Consider the following 25,448-nt stretch of genomic DNA (forward strand, 5'->3'; position numbering starts at 1 on the left):
ATCTCCAAGAATCCTCTTAAAGTACGTTGTCAACAATGATTTTGACTCTGTTTATGAAGAAACAACGATGTTCCTGCGTTTGGTTTTGACCCTGCCTGCAACTACAGCAAGCCGTGAACAAAGCATGAGTACTCTTAAACGGGTGAAGAATTATTTAAGGAATTCAATGTCCAACACCCGGCTGTCGTGTTTGAGCGCGTTAGCAATAGAAAAGACACTACTTGGAGAGCTATCCAGTGATCAGATCTTTGTAGACCAAGTTATAGACTTATTCGTGGAAAGAAAAGACAGGCGCATTGCACTTGTGTACAAGAAAATATAAGTGCTTCTTCTCTTGCTGCTGGAGTTCTACAAATTTGTCATAGTTTGTTGACCAAGTTAGTTATTATTATTATTATTCGCGGTGCTAGTGGTAGTGGTAGTAGTAGTAGTAGTAGTAGTAGTAGTAGTAGTTGTTGTTGTTTTATTTTATGCATTTTGTTTAATTGATTTAAATTATTGTTTATTGTACTATTTTGTCTCAATACAATAGCTGTAGAGTCTCCCCAACCTTTACAACCACGATTCGCCACTGGTCACAACTACCAGCCAGTGTCCCATGTACTTCACTTAGGAAACAAAGGCCATAAACTTAACCTGGTGGAAACCCTGGAAATTAACAAACATCTTGCTCACAGTCCAGATCTCATCCTATATGCCCAGACACAGCTCAACACTGCCCCTCTCCTAAACGTCATATAATCATCTTTGTTGGTCATTACTTCCCACACTCTCTCTGCCTACATATTCCCATTTTCCTGTATTCATTAAGTTGTTTTGTTTGTTGAAGTTGTCTTTGTATTCCACATAGACTGTAGTTTCAATAGTTAAGGCTTTCCTTTAACTGGTACTTGTATTACTGTCTATGTTTAACACCCCTTGTAGTTGTCTCATCAAATAAGGTACACAGCCACTGCTTTGATTATAATGTTAATGTTAAAATGCTGTACCACCACACTCTCAAACTGTAGGTTCCCTCAAACACCTCTATTTTCCTGCATTTATTTATTTCTGTTTATCTTATTGATATTGCTTAAGTTCCTTATGTATTCTGTATTTACATTCATAACTGTCTCGTCTTTTAATTGGTTGTGTATCACTTTCCTTGTTTCATACTTCCTGATGCAGCCTTGTCTAGTACCAATTTTATTTCATTTTATTAGTTTCGTTTATTAATATAAACTGTTATGTAGGCATGCTATTCCTATTTTGTGCTAAGGGTTTTCCTGTCTACTCCATTGTTATTTATGTACTGTACACTTTTTACTTTTTAATTGCAAAGATGTTACTTACTGTACGTTTCTACTTCAGTATAGATGTGTTACTTCTCTTCCAATGTTGTCTGCCAACATTTAACTTCTTTGGTGATAATGCTCAGTAAATGTCTGAAGATGGCCTTGTAAGCCGAAAACCGGTTAACAACAAAAGTAATATTGTAGAACGAAAGTAAACTGGGACTTTTTTGTACTTTCTTTGTCAATCTGCAACAATCAGTGGATAGCATCTGCACACAGCCCTAGTAATTTCCTATCAAAGAGGGGAGAAACGACGCCAGTTTAATTTCTTCAATATATTCCATCCAAGTTAGTCTGCGAAATCAATATTTAACTGTAAGTTATACAGACATAAAAAAAAGACTAGTCGAGCCCCACATGCCCAGTGGTTAACTTTCAGAGTACATTATTATGAAGCAATTTCTTGAAGACGTAACTGAGTGATTAACGGTAGTTTAACATACTTCCGTGTATCTATCTAAACGTTATTCAGTTCTATCAATAGAGTAGATCGGGGGAAGATGCTACACTTAAGGTTTGGAGGATCAAAAGGCGAGTTAGAACTGGAGATTTAGGATCAGCACTGTAATATTGTTCACTGATGACATTTTTCTATGTTAATGCCAGTTGGCGTTACGAAACTATTAGTAATTATATGCGTATTTAATTTTTTTGTTAGCAGTGTCGTTTAGGCATCTCACCCCCGACATCGGGGTGAGATGACAGATATATTGGAAGGAGATTTCAGCTCTAGTTTTGTGCATTTATGATACAACATAGCTACATAAACAATTCAGAAAGCAAATTTATTATGTCTGTAAGGAACAGAATACAAAACAAAAATATAAATACATTTAAGAATAAGCAAATGACAAGTATGCATCCAAATGAAATCAGAATTCATTTGCACAGTTATTGCACATGATTTATTCCTCTGTACAGGTTTCATGCAACCATTTATTGCAAATGACACACAGAATTCAATCCACCTGTAGTCCATTTTTATCATAGTAATTCTTGGCACACTTAGCACAATAATCACTATCATTTGCTGAGTTACTTGGTTTGCTAAACGTAGACCGAGCTGGAGTTGATTTTTTTGGTTTTAATTCGCCGTGAGTTGGCTCTTTCTGCTTCTTTTCGACTCCCTTCTGTGAGAATTTCAGCGGTTTTCTTTCTGCACTTAGATGGTAATAGATCCAAGATAGGCATAGGAAGAATTTGTTTGAACGATGTTCCTGGCATCGGCTCATTATCAACTTGTGCTTCAAATTTTCTATTGCTTTTCTGTGGGAGAACAACCTGACCACATCCTCTACAGTCGGTGTTATATCTTTCATTCTTGTCTGCCACACCAGAAATTTGAAATGCCTCCTTTGGATTTCTTTCCGGGTTGTATGGGTACAAGCCACAAGCTTCAAATCCAGATTGAGTATTGGATGGAACTGCAGCTTTCATCCAGGCTTCGCTGAGGAAGACTGGGAACTGAGCTCTTGAGACTTTACGTCCAGGATGACACAATGTAAAGTTTCGCATTGTCCTGTAAAAACCTTGTTTCAGTGATTTGAACAGAGGCTGAAGGTAGTGTGTTGAATGCGGAGGTAAACAAATCATGATCACATCATTTTCTGTTGCAAGATCAAGCATATCTAGATGAGTATGATGTGGGGTGTGCCCATCGAGAAGCAGAACTACTTTTCCTTGTTGTTTTCTGGGGATAAAGTGGCTTTTCATCCACTCGTGAATATATCAGAGTTGACATACCTTCTCTCTGCATGCACACTAGAGGATTGAAAATGCCTTCAGCATTGCAGCAAGTGATTACCGTTATGGTTTGCCCTTTTTCTTGGAAAGTTACTTGACACAAAGAAGGAGAACCTTTTTCTGTTATCACTTTGTCTGGCCTAGGATTCATCTGAAACCCAGTTTAGTCCATGTTGTACAGGCAGCCAAGCTTATCTAGTAAAGAATTTGCTGTTAAGACATTCGGAACTACAGAAAAATATGCTGTAATATCTTCTCTATTCATTACCATAGCCCTATCAATAGAGAGACATTGTAGCGTCTTCATAGCTAATTGTGGGTTACGTTTCAGAAAGGACTGCAACCAGTCCCAACCTGCCATTTGATTTTCTTTAGAAATTGTATGAGGAATCCCATTTATTTCCGCAAACTGGAATACCACTCTACGAAGATTTTCTCCAGTTGGTGGAAATCCAAACATTTGCAACTGTGTTATGTAAGTGAGCAATTGTTTCTCATTCTCTTCACCAAGGTTACCTATAAATAATAACAATAATTATAATGTGATAGTTATTCATCACTGAGAAAAGTTTGAGGAATTAAAAAAGTGTAATTCAGTCTCTAATTTTTAGGTGAATTAATATTTCAGTTAGAAATTATTCTCATTTTGCTCCACAATCAAAGAAAACATTATAATTAATAGAATACTGCTTACTTTGTGGGCCCATGCCATGCTTCCTTTCATATTTCTTCAGCAGACGTCGTTTCAGAGTTCTATATGGAATCTTATATTCTTGGGAAGCTCTAAAACAATTCATTCCACCAGTCCTTACATGTTCCATAGCCATCTGTAGGGATTCTTCAGACCACTGACCCGTGTTTGATGTACTAACATACGTCCGAGGCATTTCCTACGAAAAGAAAGTCTGTGTATCTGAGGGATACTATTCGGCAGCTTACCCCCAGAAAACAGTAGGGGCTCTCCCGATGATTGAGGTGAGATGCCACTTACCGTGACTGGCACAACATGGCCGTTGTGTGGCAACGGTGGATGGCAACTTAAACTACAAAGTATGTTCTACGCTCAGCATGAGAAGCATTTGGCTCTCCTACATTATTCGGACGCTCGTACGCTCTTGAAAATAGCTGTGGACTATTAAGAAGGCGTCAGGTTTAGCTCTTACCGTGTATTTGTTGCTTCCAAAGAGGAGAAACAATTACCACAACGATACACGGAACTGCCTTAGCCCCATATTACAGCTGGCGATTGCAGTGCAGGTTGGTGTCGCTATGTGTTGAGAGCCCGCGGAAATGCCAACTTTAGGCATCTCAACCCGATAGGCATCTCCCTTCGATCTGCTCTATAGTTAATTTTCACATCAACTAAGTACTTTTATTTTATTAGCACATTTTGTGTTATCCAAGGCTTTGAACACAGAAATACTAAATGACAACGAAGCAGTTAAACAAGTTAAGGCCTTATTCGACAGTCAGTAACAGCTACAAAATATCCATATTCATTACAACACTAGTAGAACATCACCACAACATCTCAGTTCCATCATTAGACATTTCCTACAGAGAAATACTACAAATAGAAAAGTTGTACCTGTGACCCAAAATTTCGGAGAGTAGACAGTTTTTAAATTCAGTAGTGATTAAATTCCTTTAAACAACCAGAACACATAACACTAAGGCAGTTTATTTTTTGTAGACTGACAAACGCACATCAAGAAAATCAACTAAGTAAAAAATCTAGCACTGCAGGTCATTACTTTCATATTTACCTGTCATTCTATTTGCTCAAATAGTATAAATGATTTACTACATGTTAACACTAGAAACATTTTCCATTAGATATTAGTGACTGTTGTAATATCGGATTGTGGACAGTTTATAGCCCAAGTCGTGTGTCATATTACTTAAGAAATTTGGGACTAGTAATTGCGGATGTGTATTGCAACTAAGAACACAACTTACGTGTAGTGATTTTGTCGTTATTTTCACTGTAAATTAACAAGCAGCGTTCACTTACTTAGTTTCTGTACGAATTTTATAAATGCCAGCACTGCCCCTTTTGTAAGTTTTCTGTGCTCAAAATGGCTATTACTACTTCTGAGGTCATCAGTCCCCTAGAACTTAGAGCTACTAAAAACCTAACTATCCTAAGGACATCACACACATCCATGCCCGAGGCAGGATTCGAACCTGCGACCGTAGCTGTAGCGTGGTTCCAGACTGTAACGCCTAGAACCGCTCAGGCACCCAGGCCGGCAGAGCAAGTGTCCTGAGTCAAACTGGGTGTACTTGCGATGTCGGTCGTGACATTCCCAGCGTTTCAGTTCCTTACTTCTTACCATTTCTTACGCTAAAGCAATATTTTTGACGTCTTCTGATCATTAAATCATTCGGCTTTGTAGCCAAAGAGCGTGTAGTATAAAAGCGTCCCCACACAGAGGGAAAAGACTCGAACTCGGTCGGGCACACAGATTTAATCTGCCAGGAAGTTTCATATCAGCGCACACTCCGCTGCAGAGTGAAAATCTCATGCTGGAAACATCCTCCAGGCTGTGGCTAAGCCATGTCCCCGCAATATCCTTTCTTTTAGGAGTGCTAGTTCTGCAAGGTTCGCAGGAGAGCTTCTGTAAAGTTTGGAAGGTAGGAGACGAGGTTCTGGCAGAAGTAAAGCTGTGAGTACCGGGCGTGAGTCGTGCTTCGGTAGCTCAGATGGTAGAGCACTTGCCCGCGAAAGGCAAAGGTCCCGAATTCGAGTCTCGGTCGGGCACACAGTTTTAATCTGCCAGGAAGTTTCATATCAGCGCACACTCCGCTGCAGAGTGAAAATCTCATTCTGGATACTATAGATCTATTTATACATCACATATATTAAAAAATATCTAACCTATGTTCGTTCCAAAATTTATTGGAGCATCGTGTAATAATTTGAAATAAATTGGCTAAGTGCTTTTCGAGATTTTTGGTAACTATGTTAATCGTCGACTTGTCTTTGTACAGCAATAGATTCATCGATGAGCAACAACATTATCACGACCATCTGTTTAATATCGTGTTGTTAGACTTTTCAAACACGGTACAAAAGAGCTTGTGCTTGGCATGGATTCTGCAAGTCCTTGATAGTGTTCCAGAAATATGTGGCACCAGATGTCTCCTCACAAGTCAAGCAATTCCCGCAAATTACGGGATAGTGGTCGATGGTCACGTAGCTGGGACCCGATATGTGTTGTGAGTTCATTACAATGCCTCTCAAAGAATTGTAGCACGATTCTGACCTCGCAACACGAACATTTATCCTGCTGGAAGATGTAATCGCCGTAGAGGCAGACTTCAAGCATGAAACGATGCATGTGGTCCGCAACATTGTTCAAGTAGTTCGCTGCTGTCATGATACCTTCGATTACCACCACAGATCCTGTGGAAGTCCAACGCAGTGTACCTCGTAGCACAATTCTGCTCTCACCGACCGGCACCTGCGGCGCAGTGCACGTTTCGTGCAGTTATTCAACTGGATGATGGCGTGTAAGAACTCAACCATCTACTCGGTGTATCAAGAAATGTGCTTTATTCGGCAGACGAAACGTTTACATTGATCCACGGTGAAAACTCAGTGATTCTGTGCCCACTCCAACCGTAACTGACCATGTCGTTGGGGCAACACAGGTACACGTAAGGGTTGCGTGATGTGGATTTCCATGTTCAACAATGACCTTTGAACGGTATGCTCCGGAACACTTGTACCTGAACCTGCATTATAGTCTGTCGTCAGATCTGCCACAAATCGCTGTCTATCATGGATTGTATGTATTGTATGTTAACCGGGGACCTAGGAAAGACGGAGAGGCTCCGTCCCCTCCGCAGCCGCACGACAACTACCGCAGTCCACTTCACCCCTCCGCCGCCTCACCCCAAACCCAGGGTTATTGTGCGGTCCGGCCCCTGTGGAACCCCCCCCCCCCCCCTCCCGGGAACGTTTCGCACAGGACGAGTGTAACCCGCATGTCTGAGTGATAGAGTAATTGTGGTGTAAGCGTACATGGAGAACTTGTTTGTGCAGCAATAGGCGACATAGTGGAACTGAGGCGGAATAAAGGGAACCAACCCGCATTCACCGAGGCAGATGGAAAACCGCCTAAAAACCATCCACGGACTGGCCGGTTCACTGGACCTCGACACAAATCCGCCGGGCGGATTCGTGCCGGGGACCAGGCGCTCCTTCCCGAACGGAAAGCCGTGCGTTAGACTGCACGGCCAACCGGGCGGGCATCATGGGTTACATAGTGGGGCATCCTTCGACCTCTACGTTTTGTGACGAAACGTGATCGTCCAATACCACATGGCCTACTCGTTATTTCACCATCCTTCAACCACATTCCATAGAATCTCACGACAGTAGAACGCCAACAGGTCATTAGGTTCAGTTTCAAAGATTCTCGTTTCCAGCCACAGCACCACAACAACGTGCGCTCTGTCAAAACTACTTACATAAGTCGATTTCCAGATTTGAAACCCATATCTTCGCTATAATGACTGCCCTTATGTCTCTCTTCCACCTACTACGACCCGTGTCCTCGACGCCAACAGGAGGAATTCCGCTGAGGGTAGTGGTCCATACTGTTTTGGCTTACCAGTGTACTGATGATCCAAAACATTGAAACCACTACCCACCCCACGACTTAATGTTTCTTAGTGGCTCTGCGGGCACGGGACGCTGTAACGACCATAGGTGAATGGATGAACATTCCTACGATGATATAGGCCGCAAATTGGGAATCATCTGACGTAAGAGACTTTGACAAAGGACAAATTATCATGGACTGATGCCTGGAAACGAGAATTTCGGAAACGGCTAATTTGGTTGGCTGAGAATCTGTGTAGAGCAGTTGAAGGACGATGAAGCCAAGAGTAGGCGGCAATGTGTTGGAAGTCCACGCCTCAACACAATAGATGGAGTTTTCGGGCTGCCCCTCTTTATAAAGCATGATAGGTGACGACCACCTGCGGTGAGTTGGCCGGCAGAGTACAATGCTGATGCTGGTACGTGTGTTTCAGAGCACATCATGCGGCGCGCATTGTTGAACATGGGGCTCTGCAGCAGCGACCGCATCGTGGTCGCTCGTTGGCCTAACAACATCGTCCATTACAAATGCAATTGACAACAGGATAACCGAGTTTGAGCCGTGAAGCAACGAAATCAAGTCGCCTGATTGAATGAATTACGTTTCTTGTTACACTAGCTCAATGGTCGTATCCGAATAGGCCGTCATCCAGCCTAAAGGCAGCTGGAAAGGTACAGTGCACCAGGGACGGAGGCTGATAAGGGATTGCAATAGTATGACGAACATTCACAAGGGCTTCCAGGGGGCTGGTCTTAATTGAAGGCACTGTGGAACCTGTGGAGTGTGTGAACATTATTGCCGATACATATCACCTCATCATTTATGTTTTCTCCCAAGAGGATGGCGTTTTCCAGCATGATAACTGTCAACTTAACAAGGCTAGATTCACATTGCAGTGGTTTGAGGAACAGGACAGTGAGCTCACGTTAATATCTTGACCACCAAATTCCCTTCATCTGAGTCCGATGAAACACATCTGGCACGCTATCGAACGCCAGCTCCACGGCCACAAACCACCGGCATCGCGTGACCTGCGTGTAGACATCTAATATAACATACCTTAGGAAACCTGCTGAGGACATGTCGAGTCCGTGCCAAGCAGAACCGCTGCTGTATTACGTTACAAAGGTGGACCAAAACACTACTAAGCAGGTTGTCATGGTCTTTTGCTCTTCAGTGTATTTTGAATGTGTAGGGCGTAAACGGTATACGCTACCAAAAAATTCCTGTCAGCAGAACACAAGCAGTTGATTTAAAACGTCTAGTAACATTGTCGCCCATTTCCTCCTGTTGTCCCAGAAAAAAACAGTCCATCTCGGGACAATATTTCTGGAAAAGTAGACACTAGACAGCGCACACAGATTATACGTGACTTATGGAAACATTATGCTTACAAGGGAACATCCCCATCGCACCCCCCTCAGATTTAGTTATAAGTTGGCACAGTGGATAGGCCTTGAAAAACTGAACACAGATCGATCGAGAAAACAGGAAGAAGTTGTGTGGAACTATGAAAAAATAAACAAAATATAAAAACTGGGTCGTCCATGCGTAAGATAGGCAATATTAAGGGCATTGTGAGGCGAGGAGCTCCGTGGTCCCGTGGTTAGCGTGAACAGCTGCGGAACGAGAGGTCCTTGGTTCAAATCTTCCCTCGACCGAAAATTCTAACTTTTTATGTTTTCATCACTTTTTTTGGAGTGATTATTACATCCACAAGAAAACCTAAATCGGGCAAGGTAGATGAAACTTTTCACCCATTCGCCAAGTGTACTAGTTAGGTGGGTTGACAACATATTCCTGTCATGTGACGCACATGCTGTCACCAGTGTCGTATACAAAATATCAGACGTGTTTTCCTGTGGAGGAATCGGTTGAACTATGACCTTGCGATCTAATGTTTTCGGTTGCCATTGGAGAGGCACGTCCTTTCGTCAACTAATCACACGGTTTTGCGGTGCGGTCGCAAAACACAGACACTAAACTTATTACAGTGAACAGAGACGTCAATGAACGAACGGACAGATCATAACTTTGCGAAAATAAAGAAAGCAAAATTTTCAGTGGAGGGCAGATTTGAACCAAGGACCTCTCGTATCGCAGCTGCTCAAGCTAACCACGGGACCACGGCGCTCCCAGGCTCTCAGTCTCCTTGATGTTGCCTATCTTACGCATGGACGACCCAGTTTGTATATTTTGCTTATTTTTTCATAGTTCCACACAGCTTCTTCCTGTTTTCTCGATCGATCTGTGTTCAGTTTTTCAAGGCCTATCCATTGTGCCAACTTATAACTAAATCTGAAGGGGGGTGCGATGGGGATGTTCCCTTGTTAGTAGTCTGATATAATTCATTAAACAAGGTCAAAACGCAACAGTCTGATTGCTCCACGCGTCCCCCGTCATAGGTACACTTATGTAAGCTATCGATTCGTGTTATTTACCACTGCGCGTTTTGACATGGCGAGCGCGAATCGCAAATGGTTCAAATGGCTCTGAGCACTATGGGACTTAACATCTATGGTCATCAGTCCCCTAGAACTTAGAACTACTTAAACCTAACAAACCTAAGGACAGCACACAACACCCAGCCATCACGAGGCAGAGAAAATACCTGACCCCGCCGGGAATCGAACCCGGGAACCCGGGCGTGGGAAGCGAGAACGCTACCGCACGACCACGAGATGCGGGCGAATCGCAAATACATAGGCAACAACGGCTTGCTCGGTTGAGTCACTGCAATACGCCGATCGTGGGCGGTCGTCGAATTACCTGTGCAGGATGGATGAGAGATTTACTGTCCCTGAACTATGCGATTTTCATTTAATTTGTAGTGAGGCAGCCGCGCAGAGTGGCTGCACGTTTAGAGACGCCATGTTACTGACTGCGCGGCTCCTCCCGTCGGAGGATCGAGTACTCCCTCGGGCATGGGTGTGTGTGGTGTTCTTAGCATAGGTTAGTCTAAGTTAGTTTAAGTAGTGTGTAAACCTAGGCACCGATGACCTCTGAATTTTGGTCCCTTAAGAACTCACACACATTAGAACATTATGGCGAGGCAAAACGTGTTGTGAGGGCAGATGTACGAATTTATTGAGAACGCTTCCCACAACGAAGACTTCCTGCACAATCGACATTTGTTACTGTCCACGAGAGGTTTGTGTTCCGGCCTCAAATCAAGCGCTGGCACGTCGGCCTCAACGATACAGCAGAGAAGACTGTGAGACGACGTCAGCCAATAGAACATTGTCTAGAACGACACCACAACAGGAGCGGCACCTATACGAAGAGAATATAAGCGCCGCTCCAGCTAACCTCATCCGCACTAGAAGGGCAACACTAGAACACTAGCCGTGATCCAAACGATTTAGCTGTGACTTGTGATCTATAATAGTTGCTTGCATCGAAATTGTATATATCGAAGGACATTGATTAATTGCATGTCACCATTTGCTTGTGACCCATCATTGTAAGAAGCCAACGTTAAGTATTGTCAGTTTAATAACTACACTCCTGGAAATGGAAAAAAGAACACATTGACACCGGTGTGTCAGACCCACCATACTTGCTCAGGACACTGCGAGAGGGCTGTACAAGCAATGATCACACGCACGGCACAGCGGACACACCAGGAACCGCGGTGTTGGCCGTCGAATGGCGCTAGCTGCGCAGCATTTGTGCACCGCCGCCGTCAGTGTCAGCCAGTTTGCCGTGGCATACGGAGCTCCATCGCAGTCTTTAACACTGGTAGCATGCCGCGACAGCGTGGACGTGAACCGTATGTGCAGTTGACGGACTTTGAGCGAGGGCGTATAGTGGGCATGCGGGAGGCCGGGTGGACGTACCGCCGAATTGCTCAACACGTGGGGCGTGAGGTCTCCACAGTACATCGATGTTGTCGCCAGTGGTCGGCGGAAGGTGCACGTGCCCGTCGACCTGGGACCGGACCGCAGCGACGCACGGATGCACGCCAAGACCGTAGGATCCTACGCAGTGCCGTAGGGGACCGCACCGCCACTTCCCAGCAAATTAGGGACACTGTTGCTCCTGGGGTATCGGCGAGGACCATTCGCAACCGTCTCCATGAAGCTGGGCTACGGTCCCGCACACCGTTAGGCCGTCTTCCGCTCACGCCCCAACATCGTGCAGCCCGCCTCCAGTGGTGTCGCGACAGGCGTGAATGGAGGGACGAATGGAGACGTGTCGTCTTCAGCGATGAGAGTCGCTTCTGCCTTGGTGCCAATGATGGTCGTATGCGTGTTTGGCGCCGTGCAGGTGAGCGCCACAATCAGGACTGCATACGACCGAGGCACACAGGGCCAACACCCGGCATCATGGTGTGGGGAGCGATCTCCTACACTGGCCGTACACCACTGGTGATCGTCGAGGGGACACTGAATAGTGCACGGTACATCCAAACCGTCATCGAACCCATCGTTGTACCATTCCTAGACCGGCAAGGGAACTTGCTGTTCCAACAGGACAATGCACGTCCGCATGTATCCCGTGCCACCCAACGTGCTCTAGAAGGTGTAAGTCAACTACCCTGGCCAGCAAGATCTCCGGATCTGTCCCCCATTGAGCATGTTTGGGACTGGATGAAGCGTCGTCTCACGCGGTCTGCACGTCCAGCACGAACGCTGGTCCATCTGAGGCGCCAGGTGGAAATGGCATGGCAAGCCGTTCCACAGGACTACATCCAGCATCTCTACGATCGTCTCCATGGGAGAATAGCAGCCTGCATTGCTGCGAAAGGTGGATATACACTGTACTAGTGCCGACATTGTGCATGCTCTGTTGCTTGTGTCTATGTGCCTGTGGTTCTGTCAGTGTGATCATGTGATGTATCTGACCCCAGGAATGTGTCAATAAAGTTTCCCCTTCCTGGGACAATGAATTCACGGTGTTCTTATTTCAATTTCCAGGAGTGTATAATAAACGCAATTAATAAGATTTGCTTGAATTATTGTTTAGCTGTCCGAGAAAGCAGCTTTCTAGGCACCCTATGTAACACTAGTTGGCAGGATCCCGCATTGGTCAGGAGGCTGGGATACAACATCTGACTAATGCGCCGTTCATCCAAAAGCAAACGACGAAGCGGAACGTTTTGTCAGAAACAGATGGCCAAACTTCGCTCCACACAGACCAGGGATCAAGCATTGCAGCAGTTTCTCGCCTCCTGTCGCTTGCACCCATGAGATGGATCATCGCCGGCTGAACTGCTTCACGGCCGCCGCCATCGGACACTGCTCCACCTGCTCCATCCTCCTCAGCATCCGGCCCCGAAGGAAGGCTGCAAGTATCACTTCGCGCCGCATGATATCGTCTTTTACAGGGTTATTAGCAGCAGCAGACGGTGGGCGCGAGTCGAGATCGTCCGTAGACTTGGCGCTTGCACGTAAGTTTTTTCAGGTCCAGACGGCATGCAGGGCCGAAATCACAATCAATTTCGCCACTGTCATGTACACGATGATATTTCTGTTTCTCTTCCCTCTTATTTACGGATCCCGAAGACAGCGCCGCCACAGCAGCAGCCAGAAGGTGTCATTACGACACCGCGGGACGACAACATGGAGACGGAGCCTTCACCTCCTCCGCCTCCTCGCGTCCTACCGATGGAGCTGGACCCGCCCACACCGCAGCCGCCGACGCCTTCCCGATCTGGTTATTGGCCTCTGGAGGTGGACGCGTACCGCTCGGTCGTTTTCTGGGAGCCGTTTCGTCCTGAGCGAATGCCGGAAGCTTGACCACCCCTGCAGCCACAGCTTCCGATCTAGCGCAGCAACCACCCTCCGGCCTCCGCCGCCGATGCTGCGCACCCTACACGACGAGGAACTGTCGCTTTCGGCGTAACATCAAGCGCCGGCACGTCGGCCTGAACGATACAGCAGAGAAGGCTGTGAGATGACGTCAGCCAGTGGGACGCTGACGAGGACGACACCACGACAGGAGCGCCACCTAGACGAAGACGAGCCGTGTTCCAAACTATTTAGCCATGACTTATGATCCATATTAATTGCTTTCATGGAAATTGTATTCATCGAAGGACGTTGATTATTTGCATGTCACCGTTTGCTTGTAACCAGTCATTGTAAGAAGGACGCTTTAACGTGTAGTGTAGCTGATGAGCTACAGACTTCATTTCTTCGATTTATCGCATACTGAACAACATCTTCTAACAAATGCGTTATGTAGCTAAGTGTATACACTCTACTGCAGCTGTAGTAGTTCTTCGAAACAATCGTAGGACGAACTAAAGCAGTTCGACAATGAGCTGTGTGGACGTACTGTCACGCGTGTGTTTTGACAGAAAGTTGACACGTTTTTTAGGGGTTGGTGCACTGATTAGTGGATTTGAAAATTACTTTTTTATTTTGAAAGCATAAGTACGTAAGTGTAAACAGTTAATTCGAGTGTCTTTATGATACATTTGAAATGGGATCTGTGTTTGTGTTTGTAGCTTATCAGCTGCGTTTTGCACTTACTGCATTTAAAGTGCTGACGAAAAATGTCTCGAAATAGCGACGAATAACTGCTTAAGAAGTGGTTAGAGATTCCACTAAACAGTAAAGACGATCTTTAGTTTTTCTCTGAAGATCCCATTCAAGATGCGACATACGTTGCTCCAGAACACGTTGATAGTGATAGTGACAATAATGACCATGAAATTCAAGTAATTACAACTGAAAATATTTCTGGAACAAGACAATGTGATTTTATAATGAACGACTCAACGTCACAGTTGGCTAATAATTCTCTGAAAATCCCATGCAGCAGCAAAAGCGTAACCGAAAACAACGGGAGTGTGGTTTGGAAAGATAACAGTTATTTATTTCTGAACTGCAGTCAAAATTTCGTGGCAATATTTCGTTACCAGAGGAAATAATAAACGTAGATCAAATGGTTCTGAGCACTATGGGACTTAACATCAATGGTCATCAGTCCCCTAGAACTTAGAACTACTTAAACCTAACTAACCGAAGGACATCACACAACACCCAGTCATCACGAGGCAGAGAAAATCCCTGACCCCGCCGAGAATCGAACCCGGGAACCCAGGCACGGGTAGCGAGAACGCTACCGCACGGCCACGAGCTGCGGACAAACGCAGATCCTCTATATCAATTCTTTAAACACATATTTACATCTAATTGCCTAAGAGTATCATAGATGCTGTGTGTAGTTTAATTCTGATAGGCCAACAGATTTGTCCTGTGATGACATACAGAAATTATAGAGATCTGTCTCATAATGTCAATAGTTCATGTACCTAATACGAGTGATTACTGGGTAGAAGTTACTGGTAATCATCTGATCAAGTCAACAATGACAGTGAATCAATATGAGCAAATACGTAAGTTTCTGCAATGATATCCTGGGGTGAGAAGGTATGATACACTCTCCAAGATAAGACCCATTAAAAAATTGATGAGATCTCGATTTCAAACCACCCCTGTTGAGGAGTATGTTCCTGTTGATGAACAGATATGTTCAACAAAGGCTAGAAGTTAACTGAAACAATATATGCCAAACAAATCTCATAAATATGGATATAAATTATTTGTCATTAGTGAAGTATCTGGTTATGGCTATGATTTTGAGATTTTCACTGGAGATGGAATTCACATGAAAAAAGAGTGACTGGGGAGGAACACTTGGGAGCAAGTGCAAATGTTGTTGCTCGGCTCAGTAGGGTACTACCAAGAAACATAAATCACATATTGTACTGTGACAATTATTACAAGTCTGCCACTGAATGTATGGTTGCATAAACAAGGAATTTACTCACTTCAACAGTGAGAAGATACAGAGTGCCAGACTGCAAGCTCCCTTCAGAAGCTGAGCTGAAGAAAGTGGTTCGAGGTACCGGTACATCAGTAGAACGCGTCACAATACTGGATCGTGTCGACGTATCAAATGTAGTGTGGAAAGATAACAAGAGTGTGATGTTGCCTTCTACACTTGCTGGACAGCACCTTATTCATGAAGCAGGGAGGTATGACAAAAAATGACATCAAGAATAACAATAAATTGTCCACAAATAATTAAGCTCTACAATAAACATATGGGAGACATTGATCTTGGCAGCGTAATGGCTCGACATAAAATTCTGATAAAAAGTCGAAAATGGTGTAGAAGATTGTTTTTCTATCTTCTGGACATGGAGTAGACAATTCCTGGCTGTTGTATAGGAGAGTTCCAGAGGCCAAAAGGATTATGACAACTATGAAACTCTCCAAATTTTGAACGGAAATTGCTCACAGTCTGTGTCGCTCTAGTCGAACTTCAACAAAATGTTGTAGGTCAAGTAATGAACTCGAAAACCAAATGCAAGCTAAGAAGACAAAAGGGCCCACAACAAATGTACCTCCCAAAATGTAAGGCTGGACCAAGTGGGTCACCTGCCTTCGTACTTACAAGTGAGACAAAGGTGCTAAATGTCAAGATGCAAGAGATTTTCCTAGGTTCAAAATAATAAATGTGCAGTGCAGCGAATTTGCACAAACAAAAGAACTGTTTTCAAACTTTTCACGTAAAGTGATTATCACAAGTTTGCGTACAAACCTGTTGGACTAGATACCGTATTGTTCATGTATAAAAGTGCATAAAAATATACAATGAATGCTCTATATTCACAACATTATTGTCTTATCTGTTTATTTTAAAAGTTCTCGTTGCCATGCAAAGTATTTAATCATAATCAACAATTAAATTACGAGAGGCTTGGTAACAAATGAGGCAACAAAATAAGCACATTTATTGTGGGTCGTTAGGTGCTAAATCAATATGCAGCTGATCAGCTACAAAGCGATTGTCAACAATACTGCTTTGTTAAATTAATTAAAAATGTTTTTCAATGTAGCTTTCGTACTGTAGGCACTGTAAACTTAACATGGTAATATTTGCAGCTTGAAATAAAAAGTATCATGCATTTAAGGGTTATGTATTTTCAATTTAATTACTGTAATAAACTCCATTAATAAGATTTGCTTGAATTTTTGTGTAGCTATCCTAAAAAGCAGCTTCTTAGGCACCCTAAATTACACGGCTGGTCTGGATCCCACAGTTTGTTTCACAATAATTCTCTACTTTTAGAATGAGATTTTCACTCTGCTGCGGAGTGTGCGCTGATATGAAACTTCCTGGCAGATTAGAACTGTGTGCCCGACCGAGACTCGAACTCGGGACCTTTGCCTTTCGAGGGCAAGTGCTCTACCAACTGAGCTACCGAAGCACGACTCACGCTCGGTACTCACAGCTTTACTTCTGCCAGTACCTCGTCTCCTACCTTCCAAACTTTACAGAAGCTCTCCTGCGAACCTTGCAGAACTAGTATTCCTGAAAGAAAGGATATTTCGGAGACATGGCTTAGCCACAGCCTGGGGGATGTTTCCAGAATGAGACTTTCACTCTGCGGCGGAGTGTGCGCTGATATGAAACTTCCTGGCAGATTAAAACTGTGTGCCCGACAGAGACTCGAACTCGGGACCTTTGCCTTTCGCGGGCAAGTGCTCTACCAACTGAGCTACCGAAGCACGACTCACGCCCGGTACTCACAGCTTTACTTCTGCCAGTACCTCGTCTCCTACCTTCCAAACTTTACAGAAGCTCTCCTGCGAACCTTGCAGAACTTGCACTCCTGAAAGAAAGGATATTGCGGAGACATGGCTTAGCCACAGCCTGGGGGATGTTTCCAGAGTGAGATTTTCACTCTGCAGTGGAGTGTGCGCTGATATGAAACTTCCTGGCAGATTAAAACTGTGTGCCCGACCGAGACTCGAACTCGGGACCTTTGCCTTTCGCGGGCAAAGGTCGATCATTTTTCAATTCATTCATAACAAAGCACAGTAGTTACCTCTACCTATTCACATTTAATTCAGTATGCGAAGCATATTATCTGTTAAAATATGCTTTCGTTTTATTATTAGATAAATTATGACAGAATACAGCTGACGAGTACGTATATAATTTGCATGGATGAGAGATACTGCTTCTTTAGTGCACCACACAGAATACAGAGGCCGACAAAGAGCAGAATGTACATTGGAAGCTGGGAACAAATTCTGGATCGCTTCCACGAAGATCCTACTTCTACATCTACATCTACATTTACATCTACATTTATACTCCGCAAGCCACCCAACGGTGTGTGGCGGAGGGCACTTTACGTGCCACTGTCATTATCTCCCTTTCCTGTTCCAGTCGCGTATGGTTCGCGGGAAGAACGACTGTCTGAAAGCCTCTGTGCGCGCTCTAATCTCTCTAATTTTACATTCGTGATCTCCTCGGGAGGTATAAGTAGGGGGAAGCAATATATTCGATACCTCATCCAGAAACGCACCCTCTCGAAACCTGGCGAGCAAGCTACACCGCGATGCAGAGTCTGCCACTTGAGTTTGTTAAACATCTCCGTAACGCTATCACGGTTACCAAATAACCCTGTGACGAAACGCGCCGCTCTTCTTTGGATCTTCTCTATCTCCTCCGTCAACCCGATCTGGTACGGATCCCACACTGATGAGCAATACTCAAGTATAGGTCGAACGAGTGTTTTGTAAGCCACCTCCTTTGTTGATGGACTACATTTTCTAAGGACTCTCCCAATGAATCTCAACCTGGTACCCGCCTTACCAACAATTAATTTTATATGATCATTCCACTTCAAATCGTTCCGCACGCATACTCCCAGATATTTTACAGAAGTAACTGCTACCAGTGTTTGTTCCGCTATCATATAATCATACAATAAAGGATCCTTCTTTCTATGTATTCGCAATACATTACATTTGTCTATGTTAAGGGTCAGTTGCCACTCCCTGCACCAAGTGCCTATCCGCTGCAGATCTTCCTGCATTTCGCTACAATTTTCTAATGCTGCAACTTCTCTGTATACTACAGCATCATCCGCGAAAAGCCGCATGGAACTTCCGACACTATCTACTAGGTCATTTATATATATTGTGAAAAGCAATGGTCCCATAACACTCCCCTGTGGCACGCCAGAGGTTACTTTAACGTCTGTAGATGTCTCTCCATTGAGAACAACATGCTGTGTTCTGTTTGCTAAAAACTCTTCAATCCAGCCACACAGCTGGTCTGATATTCCGTAGGCTCTTACTTTGTTTATCAGGCGACAGTGCGGAACTGTATCGAACGCCTTCCGGAAGTCAAGGAAAATGGCATCTACCTGGGAGCCTGTATCTAATATTTTCTGGGTCTCATGAACAAATAAAGCGAGTTGGGTTTCACACGATCGCTGTTTCCGGAATCCATGTTGATTCCTACATAGTAGATTCTGAGTTTCCAAAAACGACATGATACTCGAGCAAAAGACATGTTCTAAAATTCTACAACAGATCGACGTCAGAGAGATAGGTCTATAGTTTTGCGCATCTGCTCGACGACCCTTCTTGAAGACTGGGACTACCTGTGCTCTTTTCCAATCATTTGGAACCTTCCGTTCCTCTAGAGACTTGCGGTACACGGCTGTTAGAAGGGGGGCAAGTTCTTTCGCGTACTCTGTGTAGAATCGAATTGGTATCCCGTCAGGTCCAGTGGACTTTCCTCTGTTGAGTGATTCCAGTTGCTTTTCTATTCCTTGGACACTTATTTCAATGTCAGCCATTTTTTCGTTGGTGCGAGGATTTAGAGAAGGAACTGCAGTGCGGTCTTCCTCTGTGAAACAGCTTTGGAAAAAGGTGTTTAGTATTTCAGCTTTACGCTTGTCATCCTCTGTTTCAATGCCATCATCATCCCGGAGTGTCTGGACATGATGTTTCGAGCCACTTACTGATTTAACGTAAGACCAGAACTTCCTAGGATTTTCTGTCAAGTCGGTACCTAGTATTTTACTTTCGAATTCACTGAACGCTTCACGCATAGCCCTCCTTACGCTAACTTTGACATCGTTTAGCTTCTGTTTGTCTGAGAGGTTTTGGCTGCGTTTAAACTTAGAGTGAAGCTCTCTTTGCTTTCGCAGTAGTTTCCTAACTTTGTTGTTGTACCACGGTGGGTTTTTCCCGTCCCTCACAGTTTTGCTCGGCACGTACCTGTCTAAAACGCATTTTACGATTGCCTTGAACTTTTTCCATAAACACTCAACATTGTCAGTGTCTGAACAGAAATTTTCGTTTTGATCTGTTAGGTAGTCTGAAATCTGCCTTCTATTACTCTTGCTAAACAGATAAACCTTCCTCCCTTTTTTTATATTCCTATTAACTTCCATATTCAGGGATGCTGCAACGGCCTTATGATCACTGATTCCCTGTTCTGCTCTTACAGAGTCGAAAAGTTCGGGTCTGTTTGTTATCAGTAGGTCCAAGATGTTATCTCCACGAGTCGGTTCTCTGTTTAATTGCTCGAGGTAATTTTCGGATAGTGCACTCAGTATAATGTCACTCGATGCTCTGTCCCTACCACCCGTCCTAAACATCTGAGTGTCCCAGTCTATATCTGGTAAATTGAAATCTCCACCTAAGACCATAACATGCTGAGAAAATTTATGTGAAATGTATTCCAAATTTTCTCTCAGTTGTTCTGCCACTAATGCTGCTGAGTCGGGGGGTCGGTAAAAGGAGCCAATTATTAACCTAGCTCGGTTGTTGAGTGTAACCTCCACCCATAATAATTCACAGGAACTATCCACTTCTACTTCACTACAGGATAAACTACTACTAACAGCGACGAACACTCCACCACCGGTTGCATGCAATCTATCCTTTCTAAACACCGTCTGTGCCTTTGTAAAAATTTCGGCAGAATTTATCTCTGGCTTCAGCCAGCTTTCTGTACCTATAACGATTTCAGCTTCGGTGCTTTCTATCAGCGCTTGAAGTTCCGGTACTTTACCAACGCAGCTTCGACAGTTTACAATTACAATACCGATTGCTGCTTGGTCCCCGCATGTCCTGACTTTGCCCCGCACCCGTTGAGGCTGTTGCCCTTTCTGCACTTGCCCGAGGCCATCTAACCTAAAAAACCGCCCAGCCCACGCCACACAACCCCTGCTACCCGTGTAGCCGCTTGTTGCGTGTAGTGGACTCCTGACCTATCCAGCGGAACCCGAAACCCCACCACCCTATGGCGCAAGTCGAGGAATCTGCAGCCCACATTGTCGCAGAACCGTCTCAGCCTCTGATTCAGACCCTCCACTCGGCTCTGTACCAAAGGTCCGCAGTCAGTCCTGTCGACGATGCTGCAGATGGTGAGCTCTGCTTTCATCCCGCTAGCGAGACTGGCAGTCTTCACCAAATCAGATAGCCGCCGGAAGCCAGAGAGGATTTCCTCCGATCCATAGCGACACACATCATTGGTGCCGACATGAGCGACCACCTGCAGATGGGTGCACCGTGTACCCTTCATGGCATCCGGAAGGACCCTTTCCACATCTGGAATGACTCCCCCCGGTATGCACACGGAGTGCACTTTGGTTTTCTTCCCCTCCCTTGCTGCCATATCCCTAAGGGGCCCCATTACGCGCCTCACGTTGGAGCTCCCAACTACCAGTAAGCCCACCCTCTGCGACTGCCCGGATCTTGCAGACTGAGGGGCAACCTCTGGAACAGGACAAGCAGCCATGTCAGGCTGAAGATCAGTATCAGCCTGAGACAGAGCCTGAAACCGGTTCGTCAGACAAACTGGAGAGGCCTTCCGTTCAGCCCTCCGGAATGTCTTTCGCCCCCTGCCACACCTTGAGACGACCTCCCACTCTACCACAGGTGAGGGATCAGCCTCAATGCGGGCAGTATCCCGGGCAACCACAGTCGTAGTCCGATCGGGGGATGCGTGGGACGAGCTGGCCGTCCCCGACAAACCCCCATCCGGACCCCCACAGTGATGCCCATTGGCAACAGCCTCAAGCTGTGTGACCGAAGCCAACACTGCCTGAAGCTGGGAGCGAAGGGATGCCAACTCAGCCTGCATCCGAACACAGCAGTTGCAGTCCCTATCCATGCTAAAAACTTGTGCAAAGAACGTCTGAACTAATCTACAGAGAGCTCAAACAAAACGACAAAATTGAAGCGGTTATTAAAATACAAGATTGCCTAGTAAATGCAGTAATGCTGCCACTTGTGCACTGCTGACACACTGCTCGGCGGCGGAAGGAGACTACGCGATTTAACACTATTCGAGTACTACAACGTGATGCTACAACTCTCAAATACTATAATACGCCCGAAATTTATGTGGTAGAGCTAGGAGTATACGACTTGCTGCTGCAGCTGCTTATCCAACGGCGGCAGGGAGCACACTGACTGACCAACCGACACTGGCCGTTCAAAACGAAAACAGATGACAGACGACTACGCGAATTTACACTATTCAGGTTCTAAAACGCGATGCTATAACTCTCAGATACTATAATACGCCCGAAATTTATGAATTAAACAATGCAAGTACCAAAAACACGCAAAGAAATTAAGAATTAAACTATGTAACAAATGAGTGAGCTAGGAGTATACGACTTGCTGCTGCAGCCGCTTATCCAACGGCGGCAGGGAGCACACAGTACTATAAGCATCGCCCGCCAGGTGGGTGTGTCGCACCCCGTCGTTCATCGCACTTTGAAAGAGGAGCGTCTGCAACGCTACCATATTGAACGCGTGCAAGAGTACGAACAGCAAGATTTCCCTACGTATCTAGAATTCTCGGTGTGATTTTTGTTACAAAGTGCGCATCATGATTTTGTTAACAAAATGCTCGTCAGAGATGAAGCATGTTTCACTCGTGACGGTATAACTAATTTTTATATCATGCACACTTGGAGTGTACACAATCCTCTCAAGTAGTAGCAACAAAGTTACAGCACCGCTTTTCGGTATGTGTATGGGCAGGTATAATCGATTATTACATTGTTGGACTTACGCTTTACCTGCACGATTGACTGGTAAAAGTTACCGGACCAACTTTATAAGAAAATACTGCATTAGCCGCACGTCATAACATGTAGTTCCTCCACAATAGTACTCCATCCCATATTGGTCACAGAGTACGAAGGTTTTTCAGTATACTATATCCAGGACGATGGATAGGACGTTCTGGTCCACGTCGATGGCCATCACGCAGTCCTGTTTTAAATTCATTGGATTTTAGCTTTTGGGCCATATGAAGGAACTTATTTATGCTCAGCAAGTAAATAATGTGGACCAACTTATGCAGGGGAATTTCGATGGTGCCAGTACCATAAAGGCAAATGTGCATATGTATCAACGAGTGCGACGAAACTTGGTTCGCCGTAACGAAGCATGTGTCGAACAGAATGATGGTCATTCTCAATACTTATTGTAGTATTGGTGCAACAGGAACCAAAGTAATGTGGCTTCAATTTCGGTAAGGTACTGTTGTAGGAAAGAAAAATAATCTGAATTTAATAGTCGTTATGATATTGTAAAAGGAGGACACAGTTGATTGTAATTAATGCACAACATATTATGTGGTAATTGGTTGTTTTATAGTAGGGGAAACCCTTCTCATTTAATGTTAGCTTTTCTTTACTACCACGATCTTTGTTATGGTAATATTGTGAAAGTTCTTGCCAACCCAATGACTGTTTAAATTACTTTCTTCGGTAGTACTAAGCCACCGCAGCATGTCGTTGCACACGTGTAGTGTGTACATTGCTTTGGTTCTTCCGTCACCTTTCTTTGACCGCCATGTTGATGTCGGTAATACACAAGCAAGTACGTGTGTCGTCACTTCACAGTATAAACAGAAATTCTTCTACTGTCAAACCTACAAATATCTGTCTTTCAGGAATTCAAAAATAAAGGATGTGATACAACGATATATCTTTAGACACTTTTGTCAAGCGCAGCCAGATGTACCGGCTGTATATTTTTTTCAGCTTATAACGTTTACACCCAGTATATTTGTATACCACATGTGTTTAAAAAAATTGTGGCCCATGTTCATCCGAACGTTTATTACAGTAGCGTGTAAAAAGCTTAAGTGAATCGATCAAGAACTTGTCGAGGCTTTTGTTAATTGCGTTTACCGTTTTTATGTAGCAAACACATATTTTAATTTCGTTCATCGTGATCGGTGTTTTAGGGACGCCTGTAACTGTGTCGTGTGTGTGTGTATGTGTGTGTGTGTGTGTGTGTGTGTGTGTGTGTGTTTTATTAGAGTATCATGTATAAGATCTGAAGTAAATCGGTCATGTACTTCTCGGGATATTTGGTAACAAAGCTAAACAACGGCTTGTCTCTATATAGTAGTATAGAGGAACAATGTAACGTGGAAATGCTGTCTACAGGATGTTTCAGAATTTATATTACACACAGGGAGAGGTTGTAGAAGAGGCTTAGTAGGGCAAGCGTTACACAGGAACCATAGTTCGGAAACGTCATCCAACGGCCACAGAGAGCGTCAAAGGTACAGGCGCCGGACTCTGCAAATGTTTGCATATGCAGCGTGCGCAACTTTCAGAGCTCGCAGTATGGACCAAACCAAGAAAAAATGTCCAGTAAACGTGGGCCTCGCAATGCATATCTTAAGAGCTATGAGGGCTTGCTCGATAGAGGAGATGTTCCACAGTAACACAGATGAACAATTGCTCATAGCTCCTCAGGTATGCATCTTAGAGCCTATGTTTACTCGACATTTCGTCCTTGATTGGTCCATACTACCAACTCTGAAAGTTGCATAGCCTAAATTCTTAGCAACAACAGTAACAGTACACGTACTCCACTGTCAGACGTACCACAACGGTTTTCGCTTATAGGTTTCCATTCGTTCGTTTCCGGCAGTTGGGCCCTTACTGCAAATTGATAAATTTCCCCAAAAACTTTTTAATACTGTCCCAGAACCTCCCATAAACGCATTCATTTACACGCACCGGCGGCTATAACCTGGACGATCTATAGCGTCGTTGGATAACGTTTCCGGACACGGATTCCTACGTAAAACTTGATTCTACTAAGACCCTTCTACGACCTCAATAAGTGTGTAACATGAATTGTGAAACATCCTGTATGCAGCAATTGTTGTTATTTTTATTATTATTGTTATTGTTATTGTTATTATGTTCAAATCAACGTATTATTTTAGTATAATTTTTACATTAGACGGTTGATCTGTGTTTGATTACCTTTCTCTAAAGAAATGTAATCCAAAGATATGTAACAACACTGGTAAACTGTGTGTTGAACATCGAAAATGTGACAAAAAGTAACTTCTTTACATCAAGATAAGTAGGTTGCAGTACCCATTATTCCCATTTAGGTTCAGTATGCCTTTTTAGGGCAGTTTTTCCTTCCTTCTAACTTCATTTTATGGCGAAGTAGAATTAGCGGAGAGAATGCCCACACGCACTTAGTAGAGGAAGAATTGTGTTGCGTAATTGAATCATACGGGCCAACTAAACTGAGTTTACATTGCGACACAGGGTCGCTCAGCAGGCCTGAGAACATTACAGTATTTACTGAGCACGTTCTTAAAACTGGTTCATGTCGCAAAATAACACGAATTCAATTCTTACAAAAACTTCATTGTCACTTTTCAGGAACGACGAAGCATCAGAATATCAGAAACACACATTGTATATAGTATAACGTATAGAACTGTTTATAAAGTGTAATGATTTGTCCATATGATGACAACGTTTCCACATAGTTAATGCCCTCACAATGCTTAGAATCTAATTTGTCTTCAATGAAGGGTCATGTGCAAAATATGTCAATAAATTTTCTTTATAAGAAGTGGATAAGCGACCTCCAGCAGTACTTCCTGAGAGCTCAGTTAACTATGTAGAGCTATTCTTCTC

General features: G+C 44.1%; 1 non-coding gene across 1 annotated transcript; it reads right to left on the minus strand.

Annotated features, from left to right (window-relative positions):
* Positions 1–16,845: 16,845 nt before the first annotated feature.
* Positions 16,846–16,920, minus strand: Trnas-cga (transfer RNA serine (anticodon CGA)). The gene has a single exon. It is a non-coding gene; the product is annotated as a tRNA-Ser (tRNA).
* Positions 16,921–25,448: the final 8,528 nt, after the last annotated feature.

Source organism: Schistocerca cancellata, chromosome 7 (assembly GCF_023864275.1).
Source record: "Schistocerca cancellata isolate TAMUIC-IGC-003103 chromosome 7, iqSchCanc2.1, whole genome shotgun sequence".
Taxonomy (NCBI): Eukaryota; Metazoa; Arthropoda; class Insecta; order Orthoptera; family Acrididae; genus Schistocerca; species Schistocerca cancellata.